Source organism: Pseudophryne corroboree, chromosome 4, assembly GCF_028390025.1.
Source record: "Pseudophryne corroboree isolate aPseCor3 chromosome 4, aPseCor3.hap2, whole genome shotgun sequence".
NCBI lineage: Eukaryota > Metazoa > Chordata > Amphibia > Anura > Myobatrachidae > Pseudophryne > Pseudophryne corroboree.
The window spans coordinates 931992043-932018910 of record NC_086447.1 but is presented as its reverse complement, the minus strand read 5'-3'; the positions used below and the strand labels follow the sequence as shown (position 1 = coordinate 932018910).

Below are 26868 nucleotides of genomic sequence, written 5' to 3'. Positions count from 1 at the left end.
TGTGACTTAGTCACTGTGTGCTGTGTATCGCTTTTTTCAGGCAGAGAACGGATTATAAAGTAAACTGCACTGTCCTCACTAGTAAACTCTCTCCACTCAGTCTCTACACTTCTACAGTAACAGTACTCCTCCTAGTCAGCTCCAGTAAATCTCTCTCAGTCTCTTATAATCTAAATGGAGAGGACGCCAGCCACGTCCTCTCCCTATCAATCTCAATGCACGTGTGAAAATGGCGGCGACGCGCGGCTCCTTATATAGAATCCGAGTCTCGCGATAGAATCCGAGCCTCGCGAGAATCCGACAGCGTCATGATGACGTTCGGGCGCGCTCGGGTTAACCGAGCAAGGCGGGAAGATCCGAGTCGCTCGGACCCGTGAAAAAAAACATGAAGTTCTGGCGGGTTCGGATTCAGAGAAACCGAACCCGCTCATCTCTAATAACAAGGGGTGTTACTGTAGTATATCTCTTCTGTTATATACACACAGTGTATATCTCATCACTATCACGCTGTTATGTCTCCTGGTTCCTGAGTATATAACAAGGGGTGTTACTGTCAGTGTATCTCTCCTGTGTTATATACACACAGTGTATTTCTCATCACTATCACGCTGTTATGTCTCCTGGTTCCTGAGTATATAACAAGGGGTGTTACTGTCAGTGTATCTCTTCTGTTATATACACACAGTGTATTTCTCATCACTATCACGCTGTTATGTCTCCTGGTTCCTGAGTATATAACAAGGGGTGTTACTGTCAGTGTATCTCTTCTGTTATATACACACACTGTATATCTCATCACTATCACGCTGTTATGTCTCCTGGTTCCTGAGTATATAACAAGGGGTGTTACTGTCAGTATATCTCTTCTGTTATATACACACAGTGTATATCTCATCACTATCACGCTGTTATGTCTCCTGGTTCCTGAGTATATAACAAGGGGTGTTACTGTCAGTATATCTCTTCTGTTATATATACACAGTGTATATCTCATCACTATCACGCTGTTATGTCTCCTGGTTCCTGAGTATATAACAAGGGGTGTTACTGTCAGTATATCTCTTCTGTTATATACACACAGTGTATATCTCATCACTATCACGCTGTTATGTCTCCTGGTTCCTGAGTATATAACAAGGGGTGTTACTGTCAGTGTATCTCTCCTGTTATATACATACAGTGTATTTCTCATCACTATCACGCTGTTATGTCTCCTGGTTCCTGAGTATATAACAAGGGGTGTTACTGTCAGTGTATCTCTTCTGTTATATACACACACTGTATATCTCATCACTATCACGCTGTTATGTCTCCTGGTTCCTGAGTATATAACAAGGGGTGTTACTGTCAGTATATCTCTTCTGTTATATACACACAGTGTATATCTCATCACTATCACGCTGTTATGTCTCCTGGTTCCTGAGTATATAACAAGGGGTGTTACTGTCAGTGTATCTCTCCTGTTATATACACACAGTGTATATCTCATCACTATCACGCTGTTATTTCTCCTGGTTCCTGAGTATATAACAAGGGGTGTTACTGTCAGTGTATCTCTTCTGTTATATACACACAGTGTATATCTCATCACTATCACGCTGTTATGTCTCCTGGTTCCTGAGTATATAACAAGGGGTGTTACTGTCAGTGTATCTCTTCTGTTATATACACACAGTGTATATCTCATCACTATCACGCTGTTATGTCTCCTGGTTCCTGAGTATATAACAAGGGGTGTTACTGTCAGTGTATCTCTCCTGTTATATACACACAGTGTATTTCTCATCACTATCACGCTGTTATGTCTCCTGGTTCCTGAGTATATAACAAGGGGTGTTACTGTCAGTGTATCTCTTCTGTTATATACACACAGTGTATTTCTCATCACTATCACACTGTTATGTCTCCTGGTTCCTGAGTATATAACAAGGGGTGTTACTGTCAGTGTATCTCTTCCGTTATATACACACAGTGTATTTCTCATCACTATCACGCTGTTATGTCTCCTGCTTCCTGAGTATATAACAAGGGGTGTTACTGTCAGTATATCTCTTCTGTTATATACACACAGTGTATATCTCATCACTATCACGCTGTTATGTCTCCTGGTTCCTGAGTATATAACAAGGGGTGTTACTGTCAGTGTATCTCTTCTGTTATATACACACAGTGTATATCTCATCACTATCACGCTGTTATGTCTCCTGGTTCCTGAGTATATAACAAGGGGTGTTACTGTCAGTGTATCTCTTATGTTATATACACACAGTGTATATCTCATCACTATCACGCTGTTATGTCTCCTGGTTCCTGAGTATATAACAAGGGGTGTTACTGTCAGTATATCTCTTCTGTTATATACACACAGTGTATATCTCATCACTATCACGCTGTTATATCTCCTGGTTCCTGAGTATATAACAAGGGGTGTTACTGTCAGTATATCTCTTCTGTTATATACACACAGTGTATATCTCATCACTATCACGCTGTTATGTCTCCTGGTTCCTGAGTATATAACAAGGGGTGTTACTGTCAGTATATCTCTTCTGTTATATACACACAGTGTATATCTCATCACTATCACGCTGTTATGTCTCCTGGTTCCTGAGTATATAACAAGGGGTGTTACTGTCAGTGTATCTCTCCTGTTATATACACACAGTGTATATCTCATCACTATCACGCTGTTATGTCTCCTGGTTCCTGAGTATATAACAAGGGGTGTTACTGTCAGTGTATCTCTTCTGTTATATACACACAGTGTATTTCTCATCACTATCACGCTGTTATATCTCCTGGTTCCTGAGTATATAACAAGGGGTATTACTGTCAGTGTATCTCTCCTGTTATATACACACAGTGTATATCTCATCACTATCACACTGTTATGTCTCCTGGTTCCTGAGTATATAACAAGGGGTGTTACTGTCAGTGTATCTCTCCTGTTATATACACACAGTGTATATCTCATCACTATCACGCTGTTATGTCTCCTGGTTCCTGAGTATATAACAAGGGGTGTTACTGTCAGTGTATCTCTCCTGTTATATACACACAGTGTATATCTCATCACTATCACGCTGTTATGTCTCCTGGTTCCTGAGTATATAACAAGGGGTGTTACTGTCAGTATATCTCTTCTGTTATATACACACAGTGTATATCTCATCACTATCACACTGTTATGTCTCCTGGTTCCTGAGTATATAACAAGGGGTGTTACTGTCAGTATATCTCTTCTGTTATATACACACAGTGTATATCTCATCACTATCACGCTGTTATGTCTCCTGGTTCCTGAGTATATAACAAGGGGTGTTACTGTCAGTATATCTCTTCTGTTATATACACACAGTGTATATCTCATCACTATCACGCTGTTATGTCTCCTGGTTCCTGAGTATATAACAAGGGGTGTTACTGTCAGTGTATCTCTCCTGTTATATACACACAGTGTATATCTCATCTCTATCACGCTGTAATGTCTCCTGGATTTTGTGTCATTGTCAGAATTTGTGTCTGATACTTTGTTACATTTATTGTTCCAATAATACATTTATGTTATAAGAAAAGCAGCAGATTAGCGTCAGTTTGGCGGCATCTCACGGTGTATTTATTGTGCTACTTGGGTACGTTCAGCATCACTGAGGGACTCAGCTTGTTACTTATATCTCCAAGGGAGGCAGATTGGTCAGTGACTATAGGCAGCACTGAGTAATGGTGCTGGTCCTGTCACTGGTCAGCGCTGGTAGAAACTTATTGTCATTACAATCCCTGGGTATCAGGCCAGCTCACATATGGTAGATGCTGATGATGTCACAATGCGTTACTGGTCACTATGATGTCACAGGCTGATCACATTCTCTCAGCTACTGTACTTGGCTTTGGGATCACTCCTTGTTTGGAGCCCGACTAAAGAGGCAGGATGGGTTGCTGCGGCAGCAGATGTTGCGGTGACGATGGAGCCGATGATGACGTGGTGATTGCTGGATCTGGCAGAGGGCAGGATCCTGTCACCCCTACAGAGACAGAGACTGAGTTATCCCGAATGGATCACGCGCATTGGCTGATTAAAATTATCACCACCCCGCCCATGTACAAGCGACGCAAGATCCGGGAATTTAGGCGCAGCAGGTTCAGGCCGAAACTCCCCACCATATATGAGGAGGAGGAACCTGCTGAGGAGAGCGACAGCGGAGCAGAGGACATCACTGACTCCGGGAGCACAGAGGTAGTGCGTGGCGCTGCATGTGCAGGATGGGGGTCCAGGTCCCCACTTTATCACACCCTGGACTTTACTGTGTCGCTCATCACCCTATTATGCCTGATCGCCATACTCATCTATCTGTGTATAAACTGGTTGTACCTGCACTGGTGATAATAGCCAGGAGATAGATGTTCCCTGTCACCACTACTCCAACAGGGTGATAGATGTTCCCTGTCACCACTACTCCAACAGGGTGATAGATGTTCCCTGTCACCACTACTCCAACTGGGTGATAGATGTTCCCTGTCACCACTACTACAGCTGGGTGATAGATGTTCCCTGTCACCACTACTCCAACTGGGTGATAGATGTTCCCTGTCACCACTACTACAGCTGGGTGATAGATGTTCCCTGTCACCACTACTCCAACTGGGTGATAGATGTTCCCTGTCACCACTACTCCAACTGGGTGATAGATGTTCCCTGTCACCACTACTCCAACTGGGTGATAGATGTTCCCTGTCACCACTACTCCAACTGGGTGATAGATGTTCCCTGTCACCACTACTCCAACTGGGTGATAGATGTTCCCTGTCACCACTACTCCAACTGGGTGATAGATGTTCCCTGCCACCACTACTCCAACTGGGTGATAGATGTTCCCTGTCACCACTACTCCAACTGGGTGATAGATGTTCCCTGTCACCACTACTCCAACTGGGTGATAGATGTTCCCTGTCACTACTACTCCAACAGGGTGATAGATGTTCCCTGTCACCACTACTCCAACTGGGTGATAGATGTTCCCTGTCACCACTACTCCAACTGGGTGATAGATGTTCCCTGTCACCACTACTCCAACTGGGTGATAGATGTTCCCTGTCACCACTACTCCAACTGGGTGATAGATGTTCCCTGTCACCACTACTCCAACTGGGTGATAGATGTTCCCTGTCACCACTACTCCAACTGGGTGACCTGAGGAAACCACTGACTGTGAGAGACTTGTTCCCGCTGGGAGAAGCTCATCTGTAGATACGTGTATATATTTGTATATTTCTGTAAATTTGTATATTTGTATATATGTATATTTGTATATATACATCTATCTATCTATCTATCTATCTATCTATCTATCTATCTATAAAGCCATTTTATAATAAAACAATGTATAATGACAGAACGTGAGTGCGTCTGATGTGTGTGTGACACAATCCCGGCTCACACGTCGCTGGTGCACACCTACATACATCTTGTAAGTTTTGCTAGTTTGCATATACAGGAAATTGTGTTGATTCAGATAACGCATTTTACAGCAGCAGAATGTGACGCACAGGCGTTCCAACTCGGAATCAGCGCCATAGTGTTATATAGGTATTGGTACTGGTAACTAAGACGTTGCTAACGCTGAACACAAATTCTATTGCTTACAAAGTGTGATGAAATATTGTGTAACATAAGGTGTAATATACCCCTACATTACATTACTGTGGATATAAGAAGTCACCCCAGGGTTCTGTGTGTAACATAAAGTGTAATATACCCCCTACATTACATTACTGTGGATATAAGAAGTCACCCCAGGGTTCTGTGTGTAACATAAGGTGTAATATACCGCCTACATTACATTACTGTGGATATAAGAAGTCACCCCAGGGTTCTGTGTATAACATAAGGTGTTATTACCCCCTACATTACATTACTGTGGATATAAGAAGTCACCCCAGGGTTCTGTGTGTAACATAAGGTGTAATATACCCCCCTACATTACATTACTGTGGATAAAAGAAGTCACCCCAGGGTTCTGTGTATAACATAAGGTGGAATATACCCCCTACATTACATTACTGTGGATATAAGAGGTCACCCCAGGGTTCTGTGTATAAGAGCCTACAGACTTGTACATCTAGATGGTCCCTCAGCTGCATGGTCACTGCTAATATCTCTATCATGTATAGAAGGGTGTGCATTATCCCAGATAGGATCTCACATTATATGCAGAACATTCCTCAGTCACTTATGACACTTACACTAGTCATTAGCTTTTGCTCTAGAGCCGTGTTTCTCAGACTCGCTCCTCAGGGCCCCAGCAGTGCAGGTTTTCCTGATGGCCTAGCCAGTGGCGGATTCAGGGGGGGGGGGGGGGGGGGGGGGGGGCTCCCAGGCACGTGCCCCCCTTGTCATTTAGGATCACTATGTACCCCAATTCCCCCTGCCACACCACAGATCGGATCAGATCGGATCTCTCTTCCGATCCGATCTGCGGTGCTGCGCTTCCCGGCTCCCGTCCCCACTACAGCGGCAGCCGCACAGACAGGACAGCTGAGCTGAGCGACGGCTCAGCTGTCTAATAATGTATGAATGAAGCAGCCTGCGTGCCCAGCCAATGACTGAGCGGCAGGCTGCTTCATTCATACATTATTGGACAGCTGAGCCGTCGCTCAGCTCAGCTGTCCTGTCTGTGTGGCCGCTGTGCTGCAGTGGGGACGGGAGTGCAGGGCAGCAGGTCCGCGTGTGCTGCTTGGGGAGGAAGTTTTAGTTTTATTAAGCTGCTGTATGGTTTGACCAGAAACAGGAAACGGCGTCCCATTAGTGCACTGGTGGAGGGTATTTAAACGAGGTGAGTTATTTTATATCATGTTACCTGCTTGAAAAAAACTCAATAAATGAGCTGAAACGTTGCACAGTCATGCAGTTTTTATGAGCTTTATTTATCCGTTCGGAGTGCCGCCGTTGGAGGGATATATATATATATATATATATATATATATATATATAGGGAAAGAATTGAGGCGGCACTCAGAGGCTTGAAACAGCATTCATATATTTGTGCAAATGGTGCAAATCATATCGACGTTTCGGGGACCTATTCCCCTTCTTCAGGATAACACAAGTGGCAAACATGGGTGTTTAAATATACAACACAAACACTTACCCTCTGTCCCCATCCAATCTACAGCTGCAGCGTGTCCGTCCGGCCGCCCTCTCATGACTTCCGCCCGGCTGCTCGTGTCTCAGCGGAACCGGAAATGATGTTACGAATGCAAGGCGCGTTACCATGGTTACCTCTCGGGGCTTTACACACTGCCCGAGTGTCATACCACGGCCGCTTCACTTCCACTGCCTCTCACCAATCGCACGATCCCGCGAGATCTCGAGTCCTGGCAAGGAAGACAAATAGCGTTACCATGGAACCGCTGTCAACTGTGCACAATATAAACAAACAAATGATGAAAAATGAAAAAAAGTGACATGTTAAGATGACATTTTACCGTCAATATTGTGACAAAACATCTAATTAAAAAATACTAGTGCAAACTCTATTGGGCATAAATTTAAAAACATCTGAAAGTATAGAGCAGAGCAAAATGCACATCTGGATCTCCATGTCATAAAAAACAGAGAACCTGTTAGACAGAATATTAAAACAGGCACTATCTATGTGGCAGCTGGAATTTCATGATGCTGCTTTGTGTTAAGAAAATGAACTATGAAAGACATACACACAGAGCCCCAAGAGCTGACTTGTCTTACACATGGGGTCGGCTAACTGATGCCCAATCACTTTCACAAAAATTTTTTTTACAAGAAATTAATTAATCCCAAATTGTCATTAAGCCCCCCAGGTTTTAAAGTGTTAAGCCTATGGATCCACATGGACTCTAGCTGTAGTAATTTGCGTCCTCGATCACCCCCCCGTATTGATTCGGGGACGTGGTCGATAATGCGGTGTTTAAACGTGGCCATTGAATGTCTAAATGTAACAAAATGCTTGGCAACGGGCTGTTCCCCACTGCTCGATGCCAACGCATTCCTAATGGCAAGTCTGTGCTGTGCCATTCTGATTTTAAATTGGCATTCTGTTTTGCCAACATAATACCGCCCGCATGGGCAAATGATGGCGTAGATGACGAACTTGGTACTGCATGTAAGGGGCCATTTAATTTTGTACAACTTTCCTGAAAACGGATGAGCTATGGTGGTACCTATTGACATGTGGGAACAGGTAGTGCAACCAGTGCACTTAAAGCAACCATTACGTCTGGTAAGGAAGTGTGTGGGATTAGCTCTCAATTTTGCCATGTCAGTTTTTACTAATATATCCCTGATGCTTCTTCCTTTTTTATAACTGGGCATGATGCGTTTGTCGTGTAGCATCTTTAATTCCGGATCTGATGTTACAATGGGCCACAGCTGATTTAATTGACGTTGCCTTTCCCTACTTGTCACATCATATTCACACACCCAAGGGATAATTTTAGTCATATCTTTGGTGTGTTTGGGTTTCTTTGAGGCTTCCCTCTGAGAAGCCTCTGCCTTTAAGCGGGCCGATCGTATTAGCGCCAGGGGATAACCTCTAGACAGGAATCTGTCTTCCATATCTTTAAGCTGATCCATCTTGGTGGAATCGCTATTATTGGCCCTACACACCCTCAGGAACTGGGAGTAAGGAAGACCCCTGACAGTAGATCGGGGATGGAAGCTGTCAAATCGCAAGATCGTGTTGCGATCGGTTGGCTTTCTATAAAGACATGTCAGGATTTTATTCTCCTGGATTTTAATAAAAATGTCCAGAAAGCAAATTTCGACTGGGCTACTGGTCATGGTGAGTTTGGCCGAGTTGTCAGACTGGTTGTGTGAATCAATCAATGAACCTAGATCCTGTATGTCACCCCGCCAAAAGATCAGCACGTCATCTATGTATCTATAATACACAAACAATCTGTCGGCAATGGTTCTGTTGACTAGAAATAGATCACGTTCTGTTTCCCACATAAAGGCATTTGCGAACGAGGGTGCCACAGAAGACCCCATGGCACACCCCGCTCGCTGCCTATAAAATTTGCCATCAAAGATGAAAAAATTGTGTGTCAATGTGAAACATAACAACTCAAGGAAAAACTCAATATCTGGCCCAGTGTACCGTGCATTACCAACTATAAGACGTCTCACCGCCTGCAACCCCTGTTGGTGATGAATGCTGGTGTATAAGCTGGTGACGTCCACTGAGGCCAGCGACACATCAGTAGGAATTTCATCAAAAGTGCTAAGTGTCTGTAATAAAGTGCTAGAGTCCTTTAAATATGTGCAAATACCTTGAATACAAGGTTGTAAATAAGTGTCCAGGAAAATGGCCACCGGCTCACACAGAGACCCACGAGCAGATATGATCGGTCTGCCCGGGGGTCTCTGTGCGTCCTTGTGGACCTTCGGAATGGTATAAAAAATAGGTACCACCGGTTTATCGGGTACCAATCTCTGAAAGATATCTGTTGAAATTAAATCTTGCGATTTGGCATTTTCCAACAATGTTGTTAATTCGTCTTTATAATCTGCAGAAGGATCTTTATCCAAAAGACAATATGTCTCGCTATCCGCGAGAAGTCTCAGACACTCAGTTGTGTAATCTGTGGTATTCTGCACAACTATGGATCCGCCTTTATCGGCACCACGAATTATGATGTCCTTCCTGTTACTTAACGCTTTTAAAGCTGCACGCTCATCATGCTGCAAATTATGGAATTGACGTTTCTTGCAGTGGATGACTGGATTTTCAAGCATTCTGTTAAAGGTTTTCAGGGAAGCGTTGGTGGAGACTGGTTCAAACCGTGACTTCGGGCCCAATTTCTGGATTCTTGGAGGTAATGGTTCCTTGGATGGCAGTGCTGGTTGCTTTCCAAAGTGCTCTTTGATTTTTAAAGTGCGGTGCAATTTAAACGTGCTGATTTTATTTTTGAACTCATCACCATAATTAGTGGGGACAAACGACAAACCTTTGTTGAGCACACGTTTTTCGGCTGATGACAACGGTGTGCTGGACAAATTAAAAATTAGCGCTTCTTCGGTTTTGGAGGCTTTACTTTGTTTTTGCCTTTGGTTTTGTCTCCCTCGTCTGGTGAACTGCCGTCTCTTCCTTGACCCGCGATGATGGCGCGGGTCCTGACCCCTAAAGGGGTATTACGCTTGGAATTAGTTGCAGACGCGCCATGCATGTCGTCAGAGTCGCTGGCAGAAGTGGTACTCGTGCCTTGCCACCTCCTCTCACGGCGACCTTGAAAAGGTCTGGGTCTCCCCTGAGTGTTGGACACGTTACCCAACCACGGGTACACCCTGTGTTGGGAGTAATCCATTTGTACTTTTTGAAGTTTTTCTTTTTTGAACTTCAATAAGTTCACTCTATATTGCTCTACCTGATCTTTTAGTTTAGTCAACCATCCACTGGCGTCATCGGATGCTAGCAATTCAGCATGGTCTGTTTTGTACTGTGCAATGAGGGCTTTGGTTTTTTCAAACTCTTTGGTGGACTCCTCCACTACCAGTAAAATTAAGTCCATAGAGCACTTATTTAAAACCGAGACCCATTTCCTGCAAAATTCCATGCTGTAACGCCCAATAGTAGGAACATTGTGGACCCTGAAGCCGCGGGGAAGCTGCTTTGCTCTATAATAGTCTGATGATGTCCTGCTATGGTATAAATAATCCACCTCCCTTTTCATGAGGCGCAGCAGGTCCCGCTGTGCCTCATCTGTTGATGTGATTACCTTCTCAGTGAATGCTGGATCCTTATGGAGAATGTTTTCAGCTTCCAAGTCCGAAAAACTTAGGGTCTCATATGTGTCACAGTGTAATAAAAATGAGGTAAAATCAGTCTGTTCCAAGACCGGAGCTGCCATATTGAGAAAAGTGCCAAAACGCAGTGCTTAAATTGTGCAAAAGAGCGTTGTGCAAATGTTCGCTGTGCCCACCTTCAGTGTGGTGCAAATGTGCAAAACAAAGTGAATGGTGACCTGGAGAAGAAGCGTTCCTTTATACACAAAGATATGGGTGCCTTGAGCTGGAAACCTTCATGCATTGCACATGCATCAGGAACCGAATATGGAATGAACGACTGCTCCGGCACTCCATATAGTCCAATGCTGGACTAGTCTTGCTCTGGTGCCCTCCCCGACCGGGAACCGGTGGCATGCAGGGAAAGAATTGAGGCGGCACTCAGAGGCTTGAAACAGCATTCATATATTTGTGCAAATGGTGCAAATCATATCGACGTTTCGGGGACCTATTCCCCTTCTTCAGGATAACACAAGTGGCAAACATGGGTGTTTAAATATACAACACAAACACTTACCCTCTGTCCCCATCCAATCTACAGCTGCAGCGTGTCCGTCCGGCCGCCCTCTCATGACTTCCGCCCGGCTGCTCGTGTCTCAGCGGAACCGGAAATGATGTTACGAATGCAAGGCGCGTTACCATGGTTACCTCTCGGGGCTTTACACACTGCCCGAGTGTCATACCACGGCCGCTTCACTTCCACTGCCTCTCACCAATCGCACGATCCCGCGAGATCTCGAGTCCTGGCAAGGAAGACAAATAGCGTTACCATGGAACCGCTGTCAACTGTGCACAATATAAACAAACAAATGATGAAAAATGAAAAAAAGTGACATGTTAAGATGACATTTTACCGTCAATATTGTGACAAAACATCTAATTAAAAAATACTAGTGCAAACTCTATTGGGCATAAATTTAAAAACATCTGAAAGTATAGAGCAGAGCAAAATGCACATCTGGATCTCCATGTCATAAAAAACAGAGAACCTGTTAGACAGAATATTAAAACAGGCACTATCTATGTGGCAGCTGGAATTTCATGATGCTGCTTTGTGTTAAGAAAATGAACTATGAAAGACATACACACAGAGCCCCAAGAGCTGACTTGTCTTACACATGGGGTCGGCTAACTGAGGCCCAATCACTTTCACAAAAAATTTTTTTACAAGAAATTAATTAATCCCAAATTGTCATTAAGCCCCCCAGGTTTTAAAGTGCTAAGCCTATGGATCCACATGGACTCTAGCTGACCCCCATCGGACCGAATAAAGATTAATTGAATGATATCCAGACTGCTGAGTGCCGCTGTTTCCCAAACCTCTTTATATATATATATATATATATATATATATATATATATATACACCCCTTCTCTTTATTAGGGGCCATACTGTCTCAAGTGCGCCGGGCACCCCATGGTCTTAATCCAGCTCTGCTGGCACAGTGACAGGGAGAAGCCTGTACTCCATGCCCCCAGCGTGATGAAATAAGGTTGTGGCTTGTGAGTACAGAATTCCCTGTGAGGCCACACCCACCATCCCAGGAGTTCGCACAATAGACCCCCCCCCCCCCCGCCTTTCCCTATCGTGGTGCCCCCCCCCTGTGGTTTTGATCTGGATCCGCCCCTGGGCCTAGCTGGTGCACAGGTGTCGTCATTCATTACTGACACACTATAGAATATGTGCTGCGTTCATTCCTAACTGACATATTATACAGATCCACAAATCATGACCTGTTGGGGTTCCTGAGGGCTGAGTTTTGGGGTTCCTGAGGGTGGAGTGTGAGAAACTCTACTGTAGCATACCGCTGGAATCGGGACAGTCCCGTTATTTGGACACTGTCTCATTGTCCCACCCGCAGATCGCAGTGTCCCACAGGGAAGAGGGGGGGCAGTTGATCACCTGCTGTTCTGCAAAGCAGCGAGTGATCGCTGAATAGATGACGGCATTTATTCAGTGCTGGGAGGTGAGCAGGCGGCTGCTCAGGGAGCGCTGGGCATGCCCCTAAAATGCAGAAAAACGGGTCCACGTCACGAGGCCTCGCCCTCTAAACAGAAGCCATGCCTCCACCAATGCGATGCCACACCACCTTTCCGGATCACGCACGGCTTAGATGCACGAGGAGCCCGACCCCTGCTCTTGAAAAGTTGGGAGGTATGCTGTACAGAGTAGATATTCCGCTACATTCTTATTTCTTACACAAAGTTATAATCAAGCCCAGGTCCGGTTCCAGGTCTACTAACACCGTGTGAGAAGAATTTGTGGAGCCCCCATTCCAACGGCATCCCCTCCCACAGTAACAAAGAACACACATTGCACCCCAGGAATAAGAACAGACATTGTTTCCCACAGGAAAAGAAAACACATTAATTTCCCCCACAGAAGACTGAGCAGATATGAAGACAGAGCTTTCAGGAACATGTTGCAGAACTTGCAGTAGAGGCTCCCTCACTTGCCCTCCCTTACCCTTAGCAGCAGCCTCAGTGAGTCAGTCACTGCAGTGCACTGTGTGGCTGCGTGACCTCCATGATGTCATGCCACCAGTGTCTACAGATGCTGCAATAACGCTTTGTGAGTCTTTAGACGCCATCAGTCGCATCATTGTAACGTTCACCAGCCCTATGCTACTGTAGGTGCAGATCATCCATCTGAGTAGCCTCCAATGTGAACAATTCAATGGGGAACATTTACTAAGGTGGGAGATTTTTAGAACTGGTGATGTTGCTCATAGCAACCAATCAGATTCTAGTAAACATTTATGTAGCTGCTTCTAGAAGATAATAGATACAATCTGATTGGTTGCTATGAGCAACATCGCCAATTCTAAAAAAAACACCCACTTTAGTAAATTTACCCCAATCTCCTATATAATAGCCCTATTCTGTGACCTTGTGATTCATTTGCTAACGCTGGGCGGAGTTACAACAGTGGGCGGAGTTAGTCAAATGAGTCACAGAGATCTGGCCAAATCTACAGGAGACTAGGAGCAGAAGCAGATAGCATGGGCATTGGGCATGTCACAGGCAGGGGTGCAGACCTGCCAGCTTTCTGCAGGAGCTTTCTCCAGGCAGAAGGAAGGAAACACACTCGGCGAAAAGGGGGCGTGGCTTCACGGGAGGGGTTATGCCCAGCGCTCTGTGAGCTGCTGGCATGCTCCCAGGGGCTGATTATGAGTCCGGGGGGCCCAGGGCACTTGTGACAGGGGAGCCCTATCTCATTGCTGTGCCTGCTGGGGGGGCTGGGGGCGTGGCCTAATCGCGCCCCGCGTGGCCACGCCCCCTTATGCAAATTTCTATTTTTATTTTTATTTTTTTAATGGGATTTTGGCCCCTCAGCTAGGGCTAAATCCAGAGGAGGTGGTCGCTCCCCCCTACACACCCGCACAGGGAGAAGAAAGCAGGGAGACTGCTGCCTCCCTGCAACACCCCAGACCTGCCAATATGCAGCAGCGTGTGCTGACTGTAGCACAATGCTGCCGCTGTTGCTGGCAGGACGGGGGAGCTTCTGAGCTGGGACAGAGCTACTCCAGCCGGGGGGTCCCCTAAAACTGTGGGGCCAACGGTACGTATCCCCTGCCCGCCCCCCCACCTTAATCCGGCTCTGCTGCTGGAACCCCCCCATTAATCCGTACCACCTGATGCCCCCTCTCCCTCTGTCTCCACTATTCACCGCTGCTCTGCTAAGCAGAACAGCGAGTACAGGAGCTTTCCAACTGCCCCCCCACCGCCGGACACTGCGACCCGCGGGTGGGACAGCGGGACAGACCCCAAAAAATGGGACTGTCCCGCGAAAATCGGGACATTTGGGAGGTATGGGGGTGTGTGAGGGGTATGTCATACAGACAGACGGGCATCAGCTCACTGTGTGCTTGACCCCCCACATCAGCATACTCAGCAGGGTCTCTCTTTTGCGGAGGAGCGTCACTTTTTCTGGCACACTCCGCGCTTCTTAGCTGCAGTTTAGTGGGGCACCTGCCGCTGTGCAGGTTCCATACTGCCTCTGTTATCTCCAGCCCCGGCAACCCCACCGCTAGCTGCAGCGCTGCCACTCGCAGTGGAGTGCGCCCAGCTCATTCACACACTTTAGCTGGCGGGTAGCGCTGCAGAAATCCGAGCTGCTTGCAGGCTCTGACCCACTCCTCCCTCCAGCCGCAGCGTCTCCTGGGAGCTAACCAGTCACTCCCAGTCTCCCCTTACCACAGTGCCCGGAAGCCGTGAGGTCCGCGCCACGTGCATGCTATGACCCCCTCCTCCCTCCATCCGCAGCATCTCCTGGGGGCTAACCAGTCACTCCCAGTCTCACCTTACCACAGTGCCCGGCAGCTGCGCGAGGTCTGCGGTTTGTGACTGAGGAGGGGGGGAGTGATGCGGACGGGCAGAGGAAGCAGGAATACAGCCTAAGAGAGTCAGCCATGCCAAGTCTCCACCAGCAGCAGATGCCAACAGGTTGGAGTGGAACAGCAGCAGCCAGCAGCAGTGACTCCGGTAAGACACATCTGTCTGTCACCACTGTTTTGTCCCTAATACCAATCTCTCCCGTGCCCTGTGTTCTGTCATGTCCCTGTCACCCCTGGCCTTGCCCTGCCACCCTTATCCTGGCCCTTTCACCCTTATCCTGGCCCTGTCACCCTTATCCTGTCCCTATCATTTCTGTCCTGGCCCCGTCACCCCTGTCCTGGCCCCGTCACCCCTGTCCTGGCACCGTCACCCCTGTTCTGACCCTGTCTCCCCTGTCCTGGCCCCGTCAACCCTGTACTGACCCTGTCACCCCTGTCCTGGCTCTGTTACTGCATACCCTCCAACTACCTTTTATGGCATGTACAGTACCCGCAGCGCCTCCAGACCTCTCCCCAATGCACCACACCTCCGCACCTTCCCCTCCACCACATGCGGCACTCCACCCCTCCCCCACATGCTGTGCCTCCAGACCCCCTACACCACCCGTGGCTCCCACTCCTCCACCCCTTCACCACCCACAGCACCTCCAGGCCCCTTCCACCATTCACCCCCCTTATATGTCTCCCACCACACCTGCCCCCCTCCACCCGCAGCATCTGCAGACACCCTCCTCCATCAGCGGTCCCCCTCTCACCCACCCCTCCCCCACCAATGGCACCCCCGCACCTGCCCCTCCACCACCTGCAGCACCTCCGGACCTCCTTTCCCATCCGCCGCAACACCCGTACCTGCCCTTACCCTACCCATGGTGCCTGCGGTCCCCTACCCCACCCCCGGCACTCCCGTCCCTTCCCATCCAACAGCACCTCCGGAACCCTTCATCCATCCACAACATCCCCACACCTGCCCCTCTCCCACCCGTGGCACCCCTGCCCCTCCCCCACCTTCAGTGCCTCCGGACCCCTCCCCCATCTGCATCCCCCACTCCTCTGCCCCTCCCCCACGCGCAGCACCGCCCGAACCTTCCCCATCCGGGCCCCACCCCCACTTCTGCCTCCCTCCACCCGCAGCATCTACAGACACCATCCGCAGTCCCCCCCGCACCCGCTACATTCTGTACATCGTGCCCTGCAGGTGCTGTTCACGCCGTCGCAAAGGGCTGCGCCTCCTTCACCATCGCACGCCCTTTCATTGTGCAATATTTAACCACTAACAAAGGAATGCAGGTGATACTCCATATAACACAAATATTGAACCCCAGAAAGGCATGCAAGGGTTAAGGGGGCGCAGCCCCTTGCGACGGTGTGAAGAGCGCCCGTAGGGCGTGATGAAGCACCTAGTATCTCTATATGTAACCAGTTTCAGCAACACGCCCACACTACGTTATATCTACGTCTGATTAGCCAGCCCCCGGTAACCATACAGGAATGCCCAACACATTCCTTATACATTTCTTGGTGCGAGCGTCTGACTCTGCACAAACACCAGCGCAGTGCATGCGTGCTCGCTGTAACTCAGACGCAAGCGCAGATAAAAAACTTTTCACAAGAAAAAAAAAATAAAACTCATTGGCCCCCACAGGAAATAAGTAACACACATATTGGCCCTCACAGGAAAACCACACCCATTGGTCCCCACAGAAAACAATAAAACAAATGAGGTAAGATAAATAACTGTATAATACAGCTTTTGGTATTACAATTTGTTTCACATTGTCACTGCTGTGTGAAATGCCCGGTGACACCAAGAGGTTTTATAATTCTTACCTGAGCGCTATATATTCATTTATTATCAGTTATGTAGCGCTAGCGTATTCCATGGCACTTTCTTTCAAAGTTGGGCAGAAACGGAAAGGGAATTGAAAGTGGCCTCACATGGACAGCACCAGAGGTATACCGTGTAACCATGGGGACAGCACCAGAGATATACCGTGTAACCATGGCGACAGCACCAGAGATATACCGTGTAACCATGGGGACAGCACCAGAGATATACCGTGTAACCATGACGACAGCACCAGAGGTATACCGTGTAACCATGGGGACAGCACCAGAGATATACCGTGTAACCATGACGACAGCACCAGAGGTATACCGTGTAATCATGGTGACAGCACCAGAGGTATACCGTGTAACCATGGGGACAGCACCAGAGATATACCGTGTAACCATGGTGACAGCACCAGAGGTATACCGTGTAACCATAGCGACAGCACCAGAGGTATACCGTGTAACCATGGCGACAGCACCAGAGATATACCGTGTAACCATGGGCATACTTGCCTACCTGACCCTCTCCATGAGGGAGAAAATGCTCTGTTCATGGACTTTCCTGGTACTGTATGATTGCCATCACCTGTGGTGAAACACCTTTCTCATCAATTAACTAGCTCACCACAGGTGATGGCAATCATACATTACCAGGAAAGTCCAGGAACAGAGCATTTTCTCCCTCATGGAGAGGGTCAGGTAGGCAAGTATGACCATGGGGACAGCACCAGAGGTATACTGTGTAACCATGGCGACAGCACCAGAGGTATACCGTGTAACCATGGTGACAGCACCAGAGGTATACCGTGTAACCATGGTGACAGCACCAGAGGTATACCGTGTAACCATGGTGACAGCACCAGAGGTATACCGTGTAACCATGGTGACAACACCAGAGGTATACCATGTAACCATGGTGACAGCACCAGAGGTATACCATGTAACCATGGTGACAGCACCAGAGGTATACCATGTAACCATGGTGACAGCACCAGAGATATACCGTGTAACCATGGTGACAGGACCAGAGGTATACCATGTAACCATGGTGACAGCACCAGAGATATACCGTGTAACCATGGTGACAGGACCAGAGGTATACTGTGTAACCATGGTGACAGCACCAGAGGTATACCGTGTAACCATGGTGACAGGACCAGAGGTATACCATGTAACCATGGTGACAGCACCAGAGATATACCGTGTAACCATGGTGACAGGACCAGAGGTATACCGTGTAACCATGGTGACAGCACCAGAGGTATACCGTGTAACCATGGTGACAGGACCAGAGGTATACCGTGTAACCATGGTGACAGCACCAGAGATATACCATGTAACCATGGTGACAGCACCAGAGGTATACCGTGTAACCATGGTGACAGCACCAGAGGTATACCGTGTAACCATGGTGACAGCACCAGAGATATACCGTGTAACCATGGTGACAGCACCAGAGGTATACCGTGTAACCATGGAGACAGCACCAGAGGTATACCGTGTAACCATGGTGACAGCACCAGAGGTATACCGTGTAACCATGGAGACAGCACCAGAGGTATACCGTGTAACCATGGTGACAGCACTACCCCTCACATGTCAACAAGCAAAACAGGCCCCACATGCACATTGGCCCACCGGGAGGGGGCAACAACCGACCCTGATTATCAACAGCTGGCAAAGAAATGAAACCTAACACACATCTCACTCCTATATATTTTTAGGAATAACATACAAACTTGGACTTTTTTGTGCTGTTACCATAACATAAAATTCAGAGTAGCACTTTCAAATGCAACAATAAAGTGTGTGTGTGTGTGTGTGTGTGTGTGTGTGTGTGTGTGTGTGTGTGTGTGTGTGTGTGTGTTTTATACACTAACACGCCTTTAATTAAATTATATAGTAAGTACGGCTGGTACAGTAACAGTATCGTATCCAGACGCAGTGTAATTCTTGCTTTTTTTTTCTATTTGCTGCTATTAAGCAGCAAACAACAGTGCACCAAGGGGGTCATTCCGAGTTGTTCGCTCGTTGCCGATTTTCGCAACGGAGCGATTAAGGCGAAAATGCGCATGGTACGCAGTGCGCATGCGCTAAGTAATTTAGCACAAAACTTAGTAGATTTACTCACGTCCAAACCAAGAATTTTTATCGTTGAAGTGATCGGAGTGTGATTGACAGGAAGTGGGTGTTTCTGGGTGGAAACTGACCGTTTTCTGGGAGTGTGCGGAAAAATGCAGGCGTGACAGGATAAAACGCCGGAGTGTCTGGAGAAACGGGGGAGTGGCTGTCCGAACGCTGGGTGTGTTTGTGACGTCAAACCAGGAACGAAACGGACTGAGCTGATCGCAGTGTAGGAGTAAGTCTCGAGCTACTCAGAAACTGCTAATAATTTTCTATTCGCAATTCTGCTAATCTTTCGTTCGCAATTCTGCTAAGTGAAGATACACTCCCAGAGGGCGGCGGCCTAGCGTGTGCAATGCTGCTAAAATCTGCTAGCGAGCGAACAACTCGGAATGACCCCCCAAGTGCCTAGTTCAGTATCAGTAGCAGATTCTGATAAACTGCAAAATCTATTAAAAAAATTTGGAGCAGTCCCGCGATCACAATCTAATTGGGATAGCAACGCATCGATTGCAGCAGTTAGGGTTGACCCGAGCCTGCTCAGCCTGACTGCATTAGCAGGCGCACCACCACTGTGTTTTCCCACGCAGCAGCTAAAACGGTCCGGACAACACAGGCCCCCCTAATGCTGCGTTACCGCCCCCCCCCCCCCCCCCCTCAATGCCCGCCCCTTTCATCATAGTGTTATTGCATCCTTTCAGGATGCAATTGCACTGTGAAAGTCCACGTACGTGCTGTGCAGGCGCATCGCCTGCGCTATAGTCCGAAAATTACCCATTAGCAATTTTTGGACTATTGCGATTAAACCTGATTTAGGCCCCAAGTCCACAAATAAAATTCCACAGTGGCCCTGCCACACTATGAAGTACAGTCCACAAGGAAAAAAGTTTTTGTTTTAACTTTTTTTTTTAGACACACCTTTGATATTATGATATGCAGACTGTAGGTACGTAGCTATTATATTACCTTTTATTAGGCAGTGTAACAGATTTTAATACAACTCTTTTGTGGCAAGCTGTCTTTGTTATTTGTGTGACACAAGGGCAGGTAAAATGATACGACTAGTGTTTCAGCACAGGTGATGGCAATCAGAAGTTAAGAGAACAGAGCATTTTGTCCCTCCTGGAAAGTGTCATGTTGGGAGCTATGCCCACCACTGAAGTCCATCCCCTTTGTCACACTGAGGCTTCTCAGACCCTTCTTGACTCACTTGGCACTGCTGATTCAATGACTGGCATGTCTCCACGGGTCAAAAGTGACTTAAAGGGTTTGTAGCAGTTTTTCATGAAAACGGCTCCAAATGCCCTTTAATACATTTAAATGATTCAAAAATAACGTGAAAAGGGTGTGAAGACAGAAAACCCCCTTTTTTCACATTATTTTAGTAAAAATAATGATAATAAATAGGCCTCTAAAGGGGATATCCAATTAGCCCCGGTAATTTACCAGGGCTAATTGTCCCGCCGGGGGCTAGCTAATTAGCCCCGATAAGCCGCAGCAAGCGCTGGCTTATCGGAGTTTTTGTTTCACCTGCCTCCGGCAGGTGAAGCAGAATCCCCGGAAGCAGCCCTGTTTTCGACTGAAAACGGGTCTGTTTCACATGAAAACACACAGGTTTCACCGAACCTGTGTGTTTTCAGGAGAAGGGTTTTTTTTTTTTTTACAAGCGATCCATCTGGATAGTCTATAAAAAAAAAATTGTTGAAACATCGGAAAAAAAGTCAGAAAAACGGCTGTTTTTCACACTATTAGGGATATTTAATTTGGCCCGGGGTGCCGGGTGATAAGTATCGGCCGGTGGGGGCTATTTAATTGGCCCCGATAAGCCGGCGCGTGCCGCGGCTTATCGGGGTTTTGCTTCACCTGCCTCCGGCAGGCGAAGCAAAATGCCCGATAACAGCCCCGTTTTCAACCGAAAACGGGGCTGTTTCACCCGAAAACACACAGGTTTCACTGAACCTGTGTGTTTTCGGGTGTAAGAGGACTTGTTACCGGCCGAGCAAATTAAATAGCCCGACCGCAGCACCCGAAGAAACATCGGGGGTTTTTACTCCCGATGTCTCTTCGGACCAAATTGAATATCCCCCTCAATGTTTTACCGGGGATAATTGGATATCCCCCTAAATCTCTCTCTGATTCTCAATGGTCCCAGTCCTGTGCCCATGACAAATAAAGAATCTGACACGCTCCAATGATCTGCGGCGTCAGGGCAGCGTGTGAGTCACAGGCGGCGCCTGGAACCGTGCCGCACCCGGGTGTGGTCACTGAGACTGAAGACTGTGAGTGTCTGTCTCAGTGACCACCAGAATTTGGGCACCTAGACCCCGGGATTGGGTCCCCCTAACCATGTACAGTATTCCCTGGTAGGGGGTTCTGTTACCCTACAGTTATAATAAAGGTGGTGCCAATAGGACTGTTAGAATGGGAAGGCGCTACTATGTATTCCCCAGTATGTCTCCTCCGGGGATGACGCTTCATTCCCTTACCAAGATGGCCGCTGGAGTTACTACTGCGCATGCGCCATCTCGTGACTGTGTAGAGTGACATAGTGCGAGGCGGATATCTCCCCCTCAGCTCCAAGTGACCTTCTGTTTTTACCCACGATCTTACCCACCCTGCATCACTACCTGCATGCAGAGGACAGTCACCGGCTGGGGCGCTGTGTGTACCGCGCTCCGCTTCATGTCTCAGCCATTGTACCAGTGAGTGCGACTATTACGTCACTTCTCAATAAGCCACACTACTGGCTCATCCACTGGACTTGTGATTGGGTCAAATACAATTCCAGTGGTGTGTACAGCGCTCTGCCAAACCACAGCTGTACACACAAGGAGCAAACGTATTAAGCCTCAAATAGTGATAAAATGGAGAGAGATAAAGTACCAGCCCGTCAGCTCCTAGCTGCCATGTTACAGGATGTGTCTGAGAAATGACAGCAGCTGATTGGCTGATACTTTATCTCTCTTTGTCACTCCCCCTTTATCACTTTTTAAGAATTAATACATTTGGGGCTAAATGAGATACCGTACTTATTGCTGTGGGACCGTAAGACCTTATAGGTGATATAACTAGAAAATAAAATGGCCGCTCCACGGTTTTGTGTATCTGGCGTAGACTTTCCATACCATCCCTTTATATTGGGACACTTATGGGTTACACAGGTCCTGAGGCTGACAGGCTTGAGGTCAGCCAGCCACACAACCTGTGTAATTCATGAGATTAGAGCGATCGTATGGTAAGCGTAATCTGGCGTCACACATATATGGAAGGTTGTTGTTGTATAGGTTTGGGATCAGCGTTCTGGGTGGAGGGTTTGGGAGAAACGGGTTTTTTGAAGGAAAACCAGGTCACAAGCAACATTTATCCCAAAGTTTATTTCCGAGTCTGCTGTCAGACTTCATAAACGTTTCTATCCAATTATATCCCCACTGTACAGTCCACACATCTCCTCACGCTGTCTCTTTCTTCCCTTTCCCATCCACCTGACCCCAGGACAACATCGCTGTGTGACCATATCATACAGCCCACTAAGAGCCTTTACAATCTGGAGGACCATTATGCAATAGGTAGCACCTATCCTTGTGTATCAGTGCCTATTTCCCTATAGAGTGTAAGCTTGGGAGCAGGGCCCTCCTACCTCTGTGCCTGTCTGTTATTACCCAGTTTTGTTGCACTATATAAAAAACTGTTAAGAAATAAATAAATGTTAGCGGCCTGGACGAAGCTTTCTGCATGTTATTTAAATAAAAGGCATATGTTAGTAATAGTCCACCAGATGGCGCTGTAACATAAAGAATAATTTTATATTATTAAATCCTACCATAATCATATATTATTAAATCATACCATGTTACCTGTTGTCTCAGGAGGAGAGGAAACTGCCTGCTATCTATAACATCTAGTACAGTACATGTAGCGCGAACCTCCTGATAGTAGCAGAGTATAATTAGTGACTGTTCGGATGGTGTAATCACCAGCAATTACTGCCTCACAGCACTGAGGTCATGGGTTCGATTACCACCATGCATGGCCGCAACTAGGGGGGAGGGTAAGGGGTCCCGTGCCCCGGGTGCCAGATTTGAGGGGGCAGTGGCGTCATGAGGCGGGTGCGGGGGGTGCGGCCCGCACCCGGGTGTCACCCTTCAGTGGGGTGACAGCAAACAAGAGCCTCACACCTGTCGCATTCCTACCATTACACTGACAATGTGTCAGAAAGCACGGACCCAGCCGCGGCGCACATGCACCTGCTCGGAGGGGGAGGGGGGGGGGGGGGGGTTGCACGATCATAACTGTGCCGCGGCGTCCTCTTGTTATGATCGCATCCCCCTGCTGACTCAAATCGCTGCCTGAATACCGCCGCCGGGTCCGTACTGGCGGTTCCTGACAGTCTCCTCAGCCAGGATGCCGGTCGCTGTACGTCACTCCTCATGACGTCATCTTGCGCGCCGGCACCGCTTGCAGCTTGCCATTCTCCTCACTGCCGCCGGCCACGTTCTGCACACCGCAGCCCACTTCCTCCGCTGCCTAGGGCCGCCTACTACACCCCCCTCCGCTGCTCAGGTACTTACCCTGCTTCCCTATGTCCCTGTCACTGCTGTCACTCACTTTCCCTGCTGTCACTGTACCTCTGTCACTATACTTCAGTCACTGTCCCTGCTGTCACTATACCTCTCACTGTCCCTGCTGTCACGGTCCCTGCTGTCACTATACCTCTGTCACTGTCCCTGCTGTCACCGCTGTCACTGTCCCTCTGTCACTGCACCTCTGTCACTGTCCCTGCTGTCAGTATACCTCTGTCACTGTCCCTGCTGTCACTATACCTCTCACTGTCCCTGCTGTCACTATACCTCTGTCACTGTCCCTGCTGTCACTATACCTCTGTCACTGTCCCTGCTGTCACGGTCCCTGCTGTCACTATACCTCTGTCACTGGCCCTGCTGTCACTATACCTCTGTCACTGTCCCTGCTGTCACGGTCCCTGCTGTCACTATACCTCTGTCACTGTCCCTGCTGTCACCGCTGTCACTGTCCCTCTGTCACTGCACCTCTGTCACTGTCCCTGCTGTCAGTATACCTCTGTCACTGTCCCTGCTGTCACTATACCTCTGTCACTGCTGTCACCGCTGTCACTGTCCCTCTGTCACTGTCCCTGCTGTCACTATACCTCTGTCACTGTCCCTGCTGTCACTATACCTCTGTCACTGTCCCTGCTGTCACCGCTGTCACTGTCCCTCTGTCACTGCACCTCTGTCACTGTCCCTGCTGTCAGTATACCTCTGTCACTGTCCCTGCTGTCACTATACCTCTGTCACTGTCCCTGCTGTCACCGCTGTCACTGTCCCTCTGTCACTGCACCTCTGTCACTGTCCCTGCTGTCAGTATACCTCTGTCACTGTCCCTGCTGTCACTATACCTCTGTCACTGCTGTCACCGCTGTCACTGTCCCTCTGTCACTGCACCTCTGTCACTGTCCCTGCTGTCACTGTCCCTCTGTCACTGTCCCTCTGTCACTGTCCCTGCTGTCACTCTCCCTGTCCCTGAATTTTGGATAATACTGTGTGCTTTAATGTGAATTTTGGCTCAGTCAGTGTGCTACAATGTTAGTTTCGGCTCATTCAGTGTGCTACAATGTGAATTTCGGATCATTCAGTGTGTTACAATGTGAATTTCGGCTCATTCAGAGTGCTACAATGTGAATTTCGGATCATTCAGTGTGTTACAATGTGAATGTCAGCTCATTCAGTGTGCTACAATGTGAGTTTCGGCTCATTCAGTGTGCTACAATGTGAATGTCGGCTCATTCAGTGTGCTATAATGTGAATTTCGGCTCATTCAGTGTGCTACAATGTGAATTTCGGCTCATTCAGTGTGCTACAATGTGAGTTTCGGCTCATTCAGTGTGCAACAATGTGAGTTTCGGCTCATTCAGTGTGCTATAATGTGAGTTTCGGCTCATTCAGTGTGCTATAATGTGAATTTCGGATCATTCAGTGTGTTACAATGTGAATTTCGGCTCATTCAGAGTGCTACAATGTGAATTTCGGATCATTCAGTGTGCTATAATGTGAATTTTGGATCATTCTGTGTTCTATGATGTGAATTTCGGCTCATTCAGTGTGCTACAATATGAATTTCGGATCATTCAGTGTGTTACAATGTGAATTTCGGCTCATTCAGAGTGCTACAATGTGAATTTCGGATCATTCAGTGTGCTATAATGTGAATTTTGGATCATTCTGTGTTCTATGATGTGAATTTCGGCTCATTCAGTGTGCTACAATATGAATTTCGGATCATTCAGTGTGCTATAATGTGAATTTCGGCTCATTCAGTGTGCTATTATGTGAATTTCGGATCAATCTGTGTTCTATGATGTGAATTTCGGCTCATTCTGTGTTGTATAATGTGAATTTCGGCTCATACTCAATTATGGACATTATTCTGGTTGCATTTAATTTTAGCAATAAAATTGCTAAAATGCGCCACGCTGACAGTGAGCATGCAATCAAAGTGCGGTCGCATCCCTGAGGGACTGCACTTTCATTGGGGGCCGGCGTAGCAGGGTGTGGTTGGGAAAGGGGATCAGAGCTTTTTTGGGGCGGCTATGTGACATCACACGCACCCACTGCAACCCGAAAAATGGCGGTGCATTGCCTGCATACGCAGCCTAGCTACGTCTGCAGGGGGTCATCCTTCGTATCTGCTTCAGCGATGTGATCGCAAAATAATTGAAATCGCATCGCTGGATGCCAATTAGCATCCTGGACGGACCCCAGCATGCTACAGAAACGATTGCAGATTCTGCTTTTAAGCAGAATATGCAAACCAACCTAAATAGGGTCCTATGTCACTACTATTGCCATCGCATTCAGTGATATACAGGAATTATGACTTACAAGTAAAACTAGTACAAAAACATTTCTAAGGATTGCGTGTGGTGTGATATGGGAGAAGGTCCATGGGGGGGGTGACACCATGAGTTACCACACCGGGTGACACCAACCCTAGTGACGCCTCTGTGAGGGGGCACCGAGAACTCCCTTGGTCTGTTGATCCTCGGATCACCTTCCGTAGCGCCCTGGAGCCAGAGGCGGTTGCTGCTGTCAGTTACTCGGCAGGGCTGAGCTCCACCCCATGTCTCCAGTAGACGGGCCTCCAGGCCATGCGTGTGGGCTGCAGCCTTGTGTCAGGCAATGAGCCGCCGAGCTAGGACCCTCCCACTGCAGCAGGCGTGCAGAGCTCCTGTAAGGTGGGTTGTGACACCAAACGTGGCTTTCTTCATGGGGGATGGCACGCCAGTACATGGAGTCTGTGCAGGGCTGGATATGTAATGGGGAGGGTGGAGCTGCAGGCTCTTCATGGAAAAGGCGCACAGGACACGCTGGATACTTCAGCCGCACATGTCACCAGTCAGTATGTACAGTATACAGACATATACTGTATACTGCTGTGACCGGTCACTGTAAGAATTCCTCATGTAGGGAAATGTGGACACAACAAGGGCTAGGCTTAAGCATCTCTGGTATAAGCTGGCCTACAGGCTTCATGTAAATCAGTGTTCTCTGTATTATATTGCTTGTATGACAGTACTGCCACACGTTCCCCCCCACACACACACAGCAGTGATTATCCTGTAAATTAAAGCATTAGGCCGCCCGTCGCAGAGGACAGGAAATCTCCGTCCTGTGACAGAGATCCCTGGCCTCTTCCCACCCCCTAAATGGCAGCGTCACGCCTCCGTTTTTTCAAACGGAGCCC

At 47.8% G+C, this 26868-nt stretch overlaps 1 long non-coding RNA gene across 2 annotated transcripts; it reads right to left on the bottom strand.

Annotated features, from left to right (window-relative positions):
* Positions 1–3593: 3593 nt before the first annotated feature.
* Positions 3594–26350, bottom strand: LOC134910735 (uncharacterized). Of its 2 annotated transcripts, none has more exons than XR_010176277.1 (2): positions 26114–26350; positions 3594–4022 (listed from the first exon to the last, which is right to left on the bottom strand). It is a non-coding gene; the product is annotated as an uncharacterized LOC134910735 (long non-coding RNA). The 2 variants fall into 2 exon arrangements; XR_010176278.1 differs by lacking the exon at positions 26114–26350 and adding an exon at positions 7146–7366.
* Between the last annotated feature and the right edge of the window lie 518 nt (positions 26351–26868).